Raw genomic sequence first — 14261 nt, 5'->3', positions numbered from 1 at the left:
CTTGAATACTATTCTAATAGCAGTAAATAGAAAAAGCAGTAGAGGCAGACTTGACTTCAGAAAAGTTGATTACTGTGGAAAGGGCTACTAGAAAAGAAGAGATTCCAAAATTCATTTCTAAGGGAGGAAAGATCCTGCCTTGGTTATGAGCTAGGAGTTTAAAGAGAGGCTACTAATTTTAGTTTAAAGAGATATCATTCTGGGGATTTAAAGTTGTTAAGTTGAAATGGAGAAGTTGGGAAGATTATTTTGCTTTGTTGAGTTTCCAAAAAAGATTTCTTTTCTCCACCCTTGAAAAAACAATTTTGAAAACCACAGTTTTATTCTACTTTACCCTTAAATACATTAAAAATGTTTTTGAAGGAAATAAATTATCAGTTCTGTTTTTGGCATAATTATAATGTAATATAGTATAATTTATCACATATAATATAATAACAATAGAATATAATTTTTCGATGTTAATAATCCATGCAAGTAGAAGAGTGTATGGTTATGTAAGTACAAGTGAATTGGGAACTGCCCTTTTTTTTTTTTTTATCGACTTGAATAAGTGGTATTAAGCCAGAAAGCAGCTCTTCCAATATCACAGAACTAGGGCACCTGCTTTTTGATTTCAGGATGTTTACATATTTTTTGTTCTTGTTATAAACAAAAGTACAAAAATCACTAATCCTACTAGTTAAGGCAAAAACCCACCACATAAATTAGAGGTAGATCTTGACTTTAGAACAATTCTCTTTTAAACAACATACTTTAAATCTAATTACAGAAATCTAAGTAGAATTCAAACTTACATAAATTGAATTCAAACATTTGTATATTTACTAACATAAGATAATTCTGAGCTGTTATTACATGGTAGCCTGCCAGCTAGCAAAGAATTCAAGTTGCAAAGTTTTTACTTCTTTGTGTTCAATTATTTGTATTGCTTCTTGCTGTAACTTCCAACATGTTCTTCCCCAAACCCTGTAGAGGTAGGTTCCTTAGATGCCAATATTGAAGGAAGGGCAGGGGTCTGACAGGGAGGGATCTGAATCCACTCTGCTTCAAGCAAGGCAGCTCCAGATTATTTTTGCTTTATTGGTTTCCAAAAACATATTTCTTTTGTCCACTCCTGAAAAAAACAATTTTGAAAACCATAGTTTTATTTCACTGTACTTTTAAATATATTAGGTATATTTATACCAAAGATTATGTCTGAAAGTAAAGTCGTATTCTAGGTATTTCATAATCTATATTTAACTCATAGGAATAGGACCTTTTATAAACATAAAACTATGATCCCCCTTTTAAAAACAGCATTACTGAGATATAATTCACATACCATACAATTCACCAATTTAAAATGTACAATTTAGCCTCCTCCAATCCCAGTGACTCAGGAGGCTGAGACGGAAGGATCGCTTAAGGCCAGGAATTCTAGACCAGCCTGGGCAACATAGCGAGACCTCACCTCTAAAAAGATGAAAAAGATTTAAAAAATTAGCCAAGTGGGTGTAGTGGCATGCACCTGTAGCTCAGCTACTCAGGAGGCTGAGACAGGAGGATTGCTTGAGCCCAGGAATTTGTGGCTGCAGTGAGCTATCACTGCACTCCAGCCTGGGTAACAGAGTGAGACCCTGTCTCTTACAAAATGTACAATTCAGTGGTTTCTATTATTTTTACATAGTTTTGTAAAACCATCACCACAACCAATTTTAGAATATTTTTATGACCCCAGAAAAAAATTCCATACCCAGTAATATCACTCCCCATTTCCTTTCAACCCTCCTAACCCTAGGCAACCTCTAATTTCTGTCTTTCTGAATTTGTATATTCTGGAAATTTCATATAAGTGGAATTATATAGTTATGTGTTCTTTCATGACTGGCTTTTTTCACTTGGCATAATGTTTTTGAGGTTCATCCATGTTGTAGCATGAATCAGTGTTTCATTCCTTTTTATTGCTGAGTAATATTTCATTGTGTGGCTCTACCACATTTCATTTTTGTGATTCCATCCATATTGCACATTCAACTTGTATTCAAATTTTTAGAAAAACATTACGTATAAGTTTAGAAGACTATAAGTCATGTAAAATTTTCATTTAATTCTGTTATAATTACTATATATGATGTGCTAGCATCGTAAGATAGATCAAAAGAAGAAAAAATGATATCTAAGGGTACTGTTTTATGATTTTCTCAAGCCCCTTGTCATGTTTTCTAATATTCTCACTACAGTAGTCTGTGGATAGGCATTATTGTTGTTAATCCTAAAAAATTAGGACTTGATGCAAGTTATTTAACTTTTCTTAGACTCAGTTTACTTATTTGAGAAACAGAATGATAACAGGAAAGTGTAAGTGAAATAATGTGTATGAAGTGTTTAAACAGGGCCTGGAACATAGTTATTAAATATTTCTCAATAAATATTCCACAGATCAGAAAACTAATTTATCATCTTCCAAGACCACTCTGTTTAACATGTAGCCACTGGTCACATTTTAAATGCTCCACAGCCGCTTATTGTTAGAGGCTATTGTATTGGACAGCACAGATGGAGGACATTTTCATCGTTGTAGGAAGTTCTGTTTCCTAGTGCTTTGTGCTGTACATGACTACCACACACAAAAGAAAATTTTAAGGGAATGATTTAGACACTATCGTAGATGTTCAGAGTGAGTTCGTGTCTCTTCCTTCTGTAATGATCGGAGAGAAGAGGGGGATGGGTAAAATCATACCTAACAGGTATGATGCACATTATCTGGTGATGGGTACACTTATAACTTTGCCCCAAACTGTACAAAAGCATTCATGTAGCCAAAACATTTGTACCTCCATAACGTTCTGAAATTTGTAAAAAATTCTATGTATAATTCATAGGTAGGGAAGTGTTACCATTACAACACAGAAATCATGGTGATTCCAATGTGTGGTCCCCCCAAACAGACCCTAAGACAAGGATTTGAGTGCAAGTCATTTATTTGGGAGGTGATCCTAACAAACACTAGTAGAGGAATGGGGAAACCAGAAAAGAACAGGTAAATAGTAATCAATAAAAGATACAATATTAAATTAGGGACTTCTGTGTATAAGCTCTGGGAAACAGTGGAAAACACATGCTAAAACTTACTCTATTCAAGGGAAGGGAGAGTTTCACACTGACTTTCATTGGTCATTGGTTGAGAACTCAAGAGCTTTTACTGTTTTTGTTTTGTTTCACAAAGAATTTCTATATATTATAAGCTCTTCACCAGATACCAAATTGTTAACATTTGCTGTATTTGCTTTTTATCATCCCCCGTCTCTCTGTGTCTCCCCCCGCCATATATATATATGATGTCATGTATTTAATTATGTATAAAAAGTATGGTTTTCTGAACCATTTGAGAGTAAGTTGCAGATAGAATGCCTCTGTACCCCCAAATGTCTGTTTGTATTTCCTAAGAATATTCTGATACTTAAGTGCAGGGGAAATCAACATAATACAGTACAAATCAGATTTATATTATACCCAGGTTCCCTTCTGTTTATTTGCTTTTATAGCAAACAAAATAAATACATTTTCTCTGGTTCACGGTCCAATCCACAATCACATTTTGCATTTATTGTCACATCTCTTAGTTTCCTTTAAGCTGGAATCATCTCTGTTTTTGTCTTTCATGACTTTGACATTTTTTAAGCAATGCAGGCTAGATATTTTTAAAGATACCACTGAATTCGGGTTTGTCTGATGTTTCCTCATGATTGGATTTAGGTTATGAATTTGTGGTGAGAATACTACAGAAGTGATGTTGTGTCTTTCTCAGGGTGTCATATTAGTAGGCATATGATGTCTTTTTGTTGATGTTAAATGATCGTTTAGTTTAGGTGCCATCTGATAGGTTTTAACATTGTGAAGTTACTTTTTTTCTCCTTGTAATTAATAAGAATTTTGTGGGGAGATAAATTTGAGATGGTAGAGGTATCCTGTTCCTCATCAAGCTTTCACCCATGAATTGTAATATGTACTGACGATTCTTGCCTAAATATGTTTTTACTCTGATAATTGCCAGATGGTGGTTTTCCTACTCTAATATTTCTTCTACATTAATTAGTTGTCCTTTTATAAGGAAAAGATTTTTGTTCTCTCCTCTTTCAAAGGAAAAATATCATTATGGACTCAAGGATTTCACATTATTTCAGTGCTTATATTCTCTCAAATTCAGCCAGTAGGAACCTCTTCAAGCTGACTTCTGTATTTCTCCAAATGTCTCCATCATTTTTTGATCACTTTTCTGCTTTCTGGTCTAAGATGTTCAAGGCTCCTCTTGTATATTACTTGCCTCAGTATTTCAATAAGCCATTTCTCCAAAGAATCCTGGTTTGTTTTAATACTTGTAATTGTGGTCTGTATGCTAGATATGCTTATCGTTACCAGTTTTCAGTTCTTGGCCTAGTGTTTACTTTTAAATCATGTAAATGTATTGTCTTTTAAAAAGTTACAATTTGAAAAATTTAGACCTGAAATTACAAATAGATTGTAACGCCAAGGGAAAATACCATTTAGGAAGAAAATGTAATACAGTGTTTGAGGATGCAGGCTTTGGAGTTGAATAGTTTGCGGTTCAAATTTACCATCACTGATTAATAATTTTATAATTCCTTTTTATTTACCTGCCAATTTGGGATGAATGTATATACCTCATTGTGTTGTTTTGAGGATTTAATGAGCTTTAACCCTAGTGACTTATAATGTACATTTAAATGTAGCTATTGCTTTATGAATAACTATGTTTATACTTAGTACAATATTGAACATTATATTCAGGAAGTACTTGTTGAGTTGAATTATAACTCTCTTAACTATGAGATACATTTCTAGATTCATTAGTAGTGGAATGTTTCTGAGTATTCCATAAAACCATGAAAAAAATATGGAGTCAAATAACTCATAGACATGGGGACACAAAACAAATTGGAATTGCTCTTCAGCTCCAAGTTGTTCTGAGTTGATAGAAACTTGAGTTCGCAACACCTAGATCAGTGTTGTTAGATAAAGACAGAAATAATTTATGAAAACCATTTAGTCTAGGTTAAACTTATATCTGCCCTATTACTAAATTTCTGCAGGTCTACTATTACAATATTTTATACTTTGACACTTTAGCAATAGAGGATGAAAGTGAGAAGCAGGGAGAATAGCAGAATATTGAATTTGACGTAATAATGGAAATCATGTAGTTTAGCATAGGGAGGAATAAAAAGGAGAATATTATTGTAAATTAGATTTTCAGCTGGTTCATATTTGTCATACAATATAGAAGTGTTCATTTAAGCTCTTATCAAGTTCAGGAAGATGGCAAGTTGACTGCTTTTGCAGCTGTATCTGTTGTAGTTTCTTATTTCCCCAAAATTATGAACCATTTTAAATTCAAAATATAGAAGTGGCCACTGATGGAACTACTATTACTATCAGTAGTATTCACTCCTACCCTGCCAAATCAGCAATATGTTGAATGTTTTGGACAGAAAAAAATGAGGCAAGCCAGTGGAACGGTGATGGTGGTTAATCACTAAAGAACTGGGCTGGAGAAGGACCATTTCCTTCAACATAACTCTACAGAGTTTCATAACCTTTGCCCAAGTTTATTTGAACCAGCAAAAAGAAGTAACCCTAATTTATAAAATGATTACCAACATGAATCAAATGTTTTTCCTGCTTCTCTTTAGATGGATTACCTTGAAGGAATGTATGTTCTTAAGGTGGCTGGGGAGAGAGAGAGAGAGTGCGTGCACGCGCGCGCATGTGTGTGTGTGTGTGTGTGTGTGTGTGTAAATACTGTAGGAATACAGTAAACAGAAATAAAAATTGTGATGGATAGCTGAAAGGTTGCCTTCTACAGACATGTAGGCAAAACTACAAAAGGGAAAATGAGGAACTGAGGTAGCTATCATATGAGATCTGTGTATTAATTATGTAATGGGATTTCATATATATTCTGATTTTTTTTTAATTAAAAAGGAAATAAGCTAGGGTTTTTTTTATTCCACAGTACCTTGTATTTGGCCTTCTTTTCTGAGTAGCATATTGAGGATTAATGAGTTTTTGTTTGTATAGTACCTTTAGGTTCCCAGTTAAAATATATTATGAAATACTTATGTTATTGTAAAAAAGTATTGTATTGTGGCACAAAATTGTGGCAATATATGCAGCTGTCTTCAAAAGACAATGCAGAGTGGTGTGGCTTTGTCACTGCTCTAGACTTTTTAGTGATTGCTAATGAATATTTCAACCTGGGCATATAAAAATCATAAACTAAATTGCATTAATTCTCCATTCAAAAAGATTTGGGGTTTTTTTGTTTTGTTTTTTTTTATTTCAGCTCATCATGGGGGTACATAAGTTCAGGTCATATACATTGTCCATGTCCCGCCCATCCCCCCTACATTCAAAAAGATTTGTTAATGGAATGTTTAAGTTTTCAATTTTCATTGTCAGAATCTAAGGGTAACTCTAAAATTGTTCTTTAAAATATGAAACAAGGGTTGTAATGTAGACCTTTATCTTTTGTTACTCCTGACATTATCACTTGATAATATCACCCACTGTAATATTTTTAGCTATGATGTATATATATGGAAACTTGTGCACACCTCAATACCATCATTTTCTACTGCTCCAGTACTGAAACACTTAGAATCTAAATAGACCATGCTCTTTTATTTCTTCATACCATTTGTTCTACCAGGAAAACCTGACTCTCAGGAGTTCCACTGTTCTACTCCAAGTCTTATTTACTTGACTAACTTTCACTCATATTTCAGGATAACTTACCACCTCTACTAGAAAGTTTCACTGACTGCCTGCCACCATCATGGGCCTTCTCCTGTCCCAGCTATGGCTGGGGAGGTGCCCTAACTTTGTATATCCGTAGCACTTTGCAATTCTTGGTTTTATGAATCTTATCCATTTTTTAAAGTATACTAAATAATAAATTTTTGGATAATAAGAGCCTACATTACATCATTTGAAATGGGAAAAAAATACAACTTATATAACAATCCACCAAGAGTGTATGAAAAACATAAAGCCTTTAAAAACTAACTTCTTTTTAACCCGTAATGAACTTATTAATGGGCACATTTGTATACAGTATGAAATTATAAATGTACAGTATCAGATTTGAATTTCAGTATCCTATATTACAAAGAAGATGTATTAGAATGTAAATGAACATGAAATAATATATTAAATATGAATAATTTAAAGTACTTTTGGAATGGTGGAATAAGGACCTCTGAAAATCTGCTCCTCCACTAAAGGAATAACTCTGGCAAAAATTGGCAAAATCTACTTCTTGAGACCTTTGGAATTTAAGCAAAGGTTAACAACAATCTGAGGAACACTTACTCAAGAAAAAATTGGTGTCACTGCCTTGGGCAGCTGTGATATTTAAAACAATGTTTCTAATTGTTTTCAATAAATGCCCCAGCAATAGAGCTTTCCTCACTGAGTAATCTCTGAGTCAGGTCAAAATAGACAAGTCCTGTTAATAGGGTTTTTCCAGGGAGGTGTCAGGTCAAATAGTGTCATTGCTATGGGGATGGGTCTTCTTGGAACACTGGGTGACAGTGAGACCTTGTCTGTTAAAAAAAAAAAAAAAAAAAAAAGTAGTGATACATGGTACAATATGGATGAATCCTGAAAGCTTTATGCTAAGTGAAAGAAGCCAGTCACAAAAGGCCACATATTGTATGTTTCCATTTATATGAAATGTCGAAAATAGGCAAAACAATAAATATTTTTAGTTTTTTCCTCCTGTGATTCATGTTGTCCCCGTCAGGCCCACCACCAATTCCTTCCAGTTGAGAAAGTCCTCCTTTTTTCCCAGCATGTAGTTTTTGGGAATATGTGCCAATTTTGAATTTTATTTAAATCATTTAGACAGAAACTCATTACATACCATCAAATAGATCTGTGAGTGAATAAATATGATTAATTTTTCTTGTCTCTAGTTCCAGATATAAAGTCAGGCTGACATCTAACTATTCCTTTTCCCTAATCAATCCACCACTCTGCTGGTAAGCACAGATGACCTAATAGCCTTTTGACACAGAGTTCTGAGCAGTCTCTTACAGTCATTCAGAGTTGGCCCACACCATGAGACCTGTTTGTCATTCCTGATAGAAAAATGGGTGATAGTGTAGTGAATATAGGTGATGTTATAAAATGTTTCATTGTCTTTATCTTATTATATTTCTTTGGGAAAAAAAGTCAATAAAGGATAATATATGTCTGTTATAATTAGCATAAATGAGGTCTTAAATTTGCTAAAAGGGTAAACTTTTATATGATGATAATAGTTGTGGATGGTTAGATTTCCATAATACAACCTTAAACCTGAAAAATCTTTTTTTTTCCTTCCAAAATTTAAGTCATCATTATCAGAAAATGGAAAGAATCTCTTAACTACTATGGCTTAGGGGCTAAATGGTACTATATCCCTTCTTTTGTAATAATGTTTTTCTTAACGCATTCAGCTCTGGTGGATAAGAAATGACTTAGTGTTAATTATTGTATTTATTTCATTTGTATCTTTGGTAAGTGGAATAATGACAATCAGAATTGCTTTTGTGAATGGCTAGCAAAGGTCAGAAGTGAAGACTTCGTATTTATTTAGCTGTCATGTATTTTACTGATATAAAGGAAAACTGGAAAAATTTCTTCTGGTGCAATGCAGTGTGAAAGTTCATAAGGTTAGAAATAATTTTCATCCTGACTTAAAACTCATAGGTAATTTTTAAAAAAGATTTAATTATAGTTGTCATTTCTGTGATTTCTACTGAGAAAACAATAGGGAGAATACCCCACTGAATGTTCTCCCTCATTCTTGAATAATGATTATATTCTAGAAACAATGACCTTGTCAGGTGACACTTTAGTGAGAAGGTCAGAGAGCATCTGATTTTTAATGTGTTTGAATTCATGCATAGTAATTTTACCTTTTTAAAAAATTTAACATTTTGACTAGATGAATCTTTTAACTTTTACTAATACTCTAATGCTGGCTTACGTGAGTAATATTTGCCCTTAGTATAATATATTGATTGAAAAACAAAAAAATCCTTTTGAGAAGCTTTGCTGTTTGGGAAAACTTTAAATGTATTGAATCATGCAATTTTTGTGTGTGTGTGCTAAAATATATTTTAAACATACAGAAAAAGTAGAGGCTAATATAAGGGCTACCCATATGCCTATTATATATGCCATGCTTGCTACAGAATTTTCTAATAATAGTAATGATACCTCGTAGATATAATTCATGTCTTAACAAATCCTACTACCTTTCTTCTCGGAAGTAAGTTATACCTTGAAATGAGTGGTTTTTATTCCTAAGAAATTCTTACATTATTATTAAATATTTATGTGTCTAAAGTGGTATATGTTGTTTTATAGCAAGTTTTTGAGCTATAAATGGTATCACACTATGTATGTCATTTGTGGTTTGTTTTTTTCTCAACATTCTATTTTTGAGACTCATTTTCATCAATACATTTTTTCTGATATTTCATTTTAAAAATATGTCTCAGATTATCCATTCATTTCTTCATAATCATTTGGATAGTTTTCATTTTTTTCAAGTATTAAAACCAGTTAAAACCAAGGCTACAGCTAACATTGTTGTGCCTGTCTCTTTGTGCTCATATTTAAGATTTTTGCCCCATAATGTACCTAAGAGTGGATTTTCTAGATGTATATGTATATTTACCCTTACTAGATGTTGCCAAATTGTTCTTCAAGGTTGTTGTAGCAATTTCATCCTCATCCTCAGCCACTTTTAATCACTTTATTGAAATATAGTTTACATGTCATGAATATATGCATCACCTATATATAGTGTACAACCCAGTGGGTTTTAGTATATTCACAGAGTTCTACAACTATTACCAAAATCTAATTTTAGAACATTGTCATTTCATCACTCCCAAAATAAACCTTGTACCTCTTGGTATTCATTCCCCATTATTCCATCTTGCATTTTCTCATGCTCCCCAGCCCTGTGTCACAACCAATCTATCTTCTCTCTATAGATTAGCCTAGTCTGAACATCTGTATATATGGTATCTTGCAATATGCGATATATGGTCTTTTGTAACTGGCTGCTTTCTCTTACCATAAATTTTTTACATTCATCCATATTGTAGCATATATCAGCATTTCATTCTTTTTTTTCTTTTGTCAGATAATATTACTACTTTTCATTTATCCATTCATCATTAGATGGACATTTGTGTTATTTTCACTTTTTTACTATTGTGAGTAACGCTGCCATGAACATTCATGTATAAATTTTTGTGTGGGTAATATGTTTTCATTTCTCTGAAGTATTCCTGCAAGTAGAATTGTTTGACTGAGTCATATAACTCTATGTTTAACATTTTGAGGAACTGCCAGAAGTGGCTACACCATCTTACAATCCCACCAGCAATGTTTGAGGGTTCCAGTTTCTCCACATCCTCACTAATACTTGTTATTGTGTCTTTTTTATTATAAATCCTAGTGAGTATCAAGTGATATCTCATTGTGGTTTTGGTTTACATTTCCTTAATGACTAATGACTAATGAGCATCTTTTCGTATACTTGTTGGCATTTCTACCTTTTGATTTTTAGAAATTTCTATTCAAATCCTCTATCCACTTTTTAAATTGTATTTTTAGTCTTTTTATTATTGAGTTATATGTGTCCTTTATACATTTTGAATACAAGTTCCTTATCAGATGTATTATTTGCAAATACTTTTTTCCCTTCTATCAGTTATCTTTTCAGTTTCTTGATAGTGTCCTTTGAAGTACAAAAGCTTTTGATTTTGATGAAGTCCAATTTTATCAAACCTTTTTTTTTATTGCTTTTGCTTTTGGCATTATATCTAAGAAATCATTGCCTAAGCCAAGGTCAAGAATATTTGCTCCTACGTGTTCTTCTAAGAGTTTTATATTTCTAGCTCTTATGTTTAGGTCTTTGATCTATTTTGACTTAATTTTGTGTATTGTATGAGGTAGGGGACTACTTCATTCTTTTGCATGTGCATATCCCTTTACCACATTGAATTATCTTGGCATCCTTGTTGAAAATGAATAGACCAAAAATATAAGGGTGTATTTCTGGCATCTTAATTTTGTTTCGTTCATCTGTATCTATCCTTATGTCAGCCACACCATCTTATTACCATATCTTTGCAGTAAGTTTTGAAATTGGTAAGCATATATCCTACAACTTTATTCATCTTTCTCAAGATTGTTCTAGCTATTCTGAGTCCCTTGCATTTCCATGTGAATTTTAGCATTAGTGTGTCAATTTCTGCAAAAAGTTATCTGGAATTTTGATAGGGATTCTTATAAATCTGTAGATCACAATTTGGAGAGTATTGCATCTTAACAATATTAAGTCTTCCAGTCCCTTGGAAGACCATTGTATGTCTTTCCATTTATTTAGGTCTTTTAAAATTCTTTTTAACGATGTTTTATAGATTTTAGCATACAAGTCTATCCTTCTGTTGTTACATTTATTCCTAAGTATTTTATCCTTGTTGATGCTATTGTGAATGCAGTTGTTTACTTAATTTTATTTTTAAATTGTAGTCTATACATTGGTAGTGTATAGAGATACAATTAATTTTTATATTTTGGTCTCATATTCTGCAACCTTATTGAACTCATTTAATAGATCTAATAGCTTTTGTTTGATTCCTTAGGGTTTATGTATATAAAATTCAGTCCAGAGTTTATTCATGCCATTCAGTTTTAAATTTCAGTGACTATATTTTCATTTATAACTTTTCCCCACATCTGTCTGTTTTTATTTTTTATCTGCCTCCTTTTTATAATTTCTTATTGCCTTTTGCCAGAAATTATTTCTTCATTTATACCTTCAAACATTCTAAATGTACTTCTCTTAAAGTCCTTGTCAGACTGTTTCAATAAAACTAATTTTATCTGGAGTGAGTTCATTTTTTGACTGTTGATTTGTTGATTCTGTTGGATACCTTTATTAGGATTAGATTTCTGTGAATTTTTGTTTTCAGGCCTATTTTGAGTAGGAGGTTTTATGAGTGTTTTGTTCTTTTTATTTGACTTTGCTCATTCCTTCTTGTTATGATTTTTCAATACCTGCATCTGGCTCCCCAAGGCTCCTGTCCAGAAATAGGTCTTACAATGACAGTTCAGCCCAGAGTGATACGAGGAGTTCTACAGATTCAGCCTCTGAACTGTCTTTCAGATTGAGGGCTCTAGCATCACACCATATATTCTCTATTCCCCATTTCTGTGAAACCTGTTTAGTCCCCCTTACCATACTGGATCCTAACCCCTGGCTACCACCGTTTCCCTCCAGAGTCCAAACACCTGTAGCCTCAGCCCTGTACACTGTTTTGCATTTCTCTTTCCATTCTGATCCATGGAGATTTGTATCTTATTTGTGAGCCTATTTATGTCATTTGTTTTCAGTTATCCATTTTTATATTTTACCTCCCATGTTTTGATCAGAGGGCACATGTCAAATTTTATATCAAATTGTGAAGTCACTATACCTTCATTGCTGAAAGCCTAGTAATATTTATTCTTTAGGTTAATTTTAAATTATCAACAGGGTGAAACTATTGCATTTGTTCTCCCACATGGAATGTTATTTTGTTATTATAAAACAAGTCATATAAGGCATGGTGTGGCTCACACCTATAATCCTAGTACTTTGAGAGGCTGAGGTGGGAGGATCTCTTGAGCCCAGGAGTTTGGGACCAACCTGAGCAACATAGTGAGACCCCATCTCTACAAAAAGTGAAAAAAAATTAGCCAGGTGTGGTGGTGCACACCTGTAATCCCACCTACTCAGGAGGATGAGACAGGAAGATCACTTGAGCCTAGGAGTTTGAAGTTGCAATGAGCTATGATGATGCCACTCACTGCACTTGAGCCTGGGCAACAGAGAGAGACTCTGTCTCAAAAAACAGAACAAAAAGACCCCCGAGTCATATATAACAAATATTGTATTTTCATTCTCCAGTAGGTCCACCCCCAGGAAAATCCTTTCTGTAGTAACTAAGAATTAAATATTTATTTTCTATTTGACAAGTGCTATGCTGAGCATTTTACCTATATTACCTTATTTAATCACAACAGTGATTCAAAGTTGACATTATTGTTCAGTAGAAAAACTGAATTTTAAACTGTTCAAGGACTTGTCAGTAGTCAACAGAACCAATATTCAAATCCATGTCTGATTTGAAAGCCTGTGCTTTAAATCATTTTTTACTGCTTTTCTATTTTAATTGTTGAAAAGTTTACATTCTTTTCTCCCTTTTGATGAATTAGTACAATTTTAATGATATCTTGCTATGGAAAAATAACAAATGATAACAGAGTGGATGATGGCAGCATTAGGTCAAGCTTCGGCTATTGTTTACTGTAGTATAGGATTTCAGAATATGTTTGAGGGATGTGGTGAGATCTTTCGTGATATATTAATCATTTTTGTTAAAGTCTCTGCAGTGTTGATGAGAGACTATTTTTTTTCCATCCTCCCATTTTCATTACTTTTATATATAAGTTGACTTACATAGAGGTATATTTATGATTATGTGGCTTTGGGAACTTTTTTATGGTATTAATTATTATAATTTTACATTCTAAAGGGAAACATTATTTTTTCCAAATTAATATTTCAGATTCTTTATATCTATAGTGTATGATGACACTGTAAGAAATAAGAGACAATCCTAATTACAGAAGGGCAAAAGAAGAGAGTTGGCATTAATGAATTGAATGGTATCTTCGGAAGTTTTTAGCAAGGTTTCTATATTAGGAATCTCTAGGTGAAGAATTAAACTTAAATCTTGTGCCCTGCCAGCATTTATTAGCTAACTGAAATATGCAAGTATCTCCTTTATTGAGATTGATATGCCAGTAAGAAAAAAAAAGAAGCCACAGAAGTTTTCAGCCTATACTGCACAATTGAACTTAAGGGTAAAGAATAATAATGACTGGGTAAGAGTAGTGCTAGAAAGGAATTTGTAAGAAATCAAAAATTAAGAGAGCAGGTATCAGAATCAAGTGACTAAGGACATGTGCATGCCAATGCTCTACTAGGCTGATTATAAGAGCTTTAGTGCTAGTTTGGAGTGGTGTATTAGAGGAACATGATTTTAGTTAGAATTTTAGTGATGAAATAAGTAAGAAAGAGTAGAATAATTCTTAATGGGTTGAAACTATCTGCTGAAATGAATTTCCTCCATGCCTTC

At 33.1% G+C, this 14261-nt stretch overlaps 1 long non-coding RNA gene across 1 annotated transcript in view; it reads right to left on the bottom strand.

Annotated features, from left to right (window-relative positions):
• Positions 1-761: 761 nt before the first annotated feature.
• The window catches only part of LOC123625003, a 75275-nt gene continuing 61775 nt past the window's right edge, over positions 762-14261 (bottom strand). Inside the window, exon 4 of the long non-coding RNA XR_006730332.1 lies at positions 762-1114. This is a non-coding gene — a long non-coding RNA (uncharacterized LOC123625003). The remainder of the gene's footprint in view (positions 1115-14261) is intronic.

Source organism: Lemur catta, chromosome 20, assembly GCF_020740605.2.
Source record: "Lemur catta isolate mLemCat1 chromosome 20, mLemCat1.pri, whole genome shotgun sequence".
Taxonomy (NCBI): Eukaryota; Metazoa; Chordata; class Mammalia; order Primates; family Lemuridae; genus Lemur; species Lemur catta.
The sequence above is the reverse complement of the archived record's forward strand: the minus strand, read 5'-3'. Positions and strand labels throughout refer to the sequence as shown.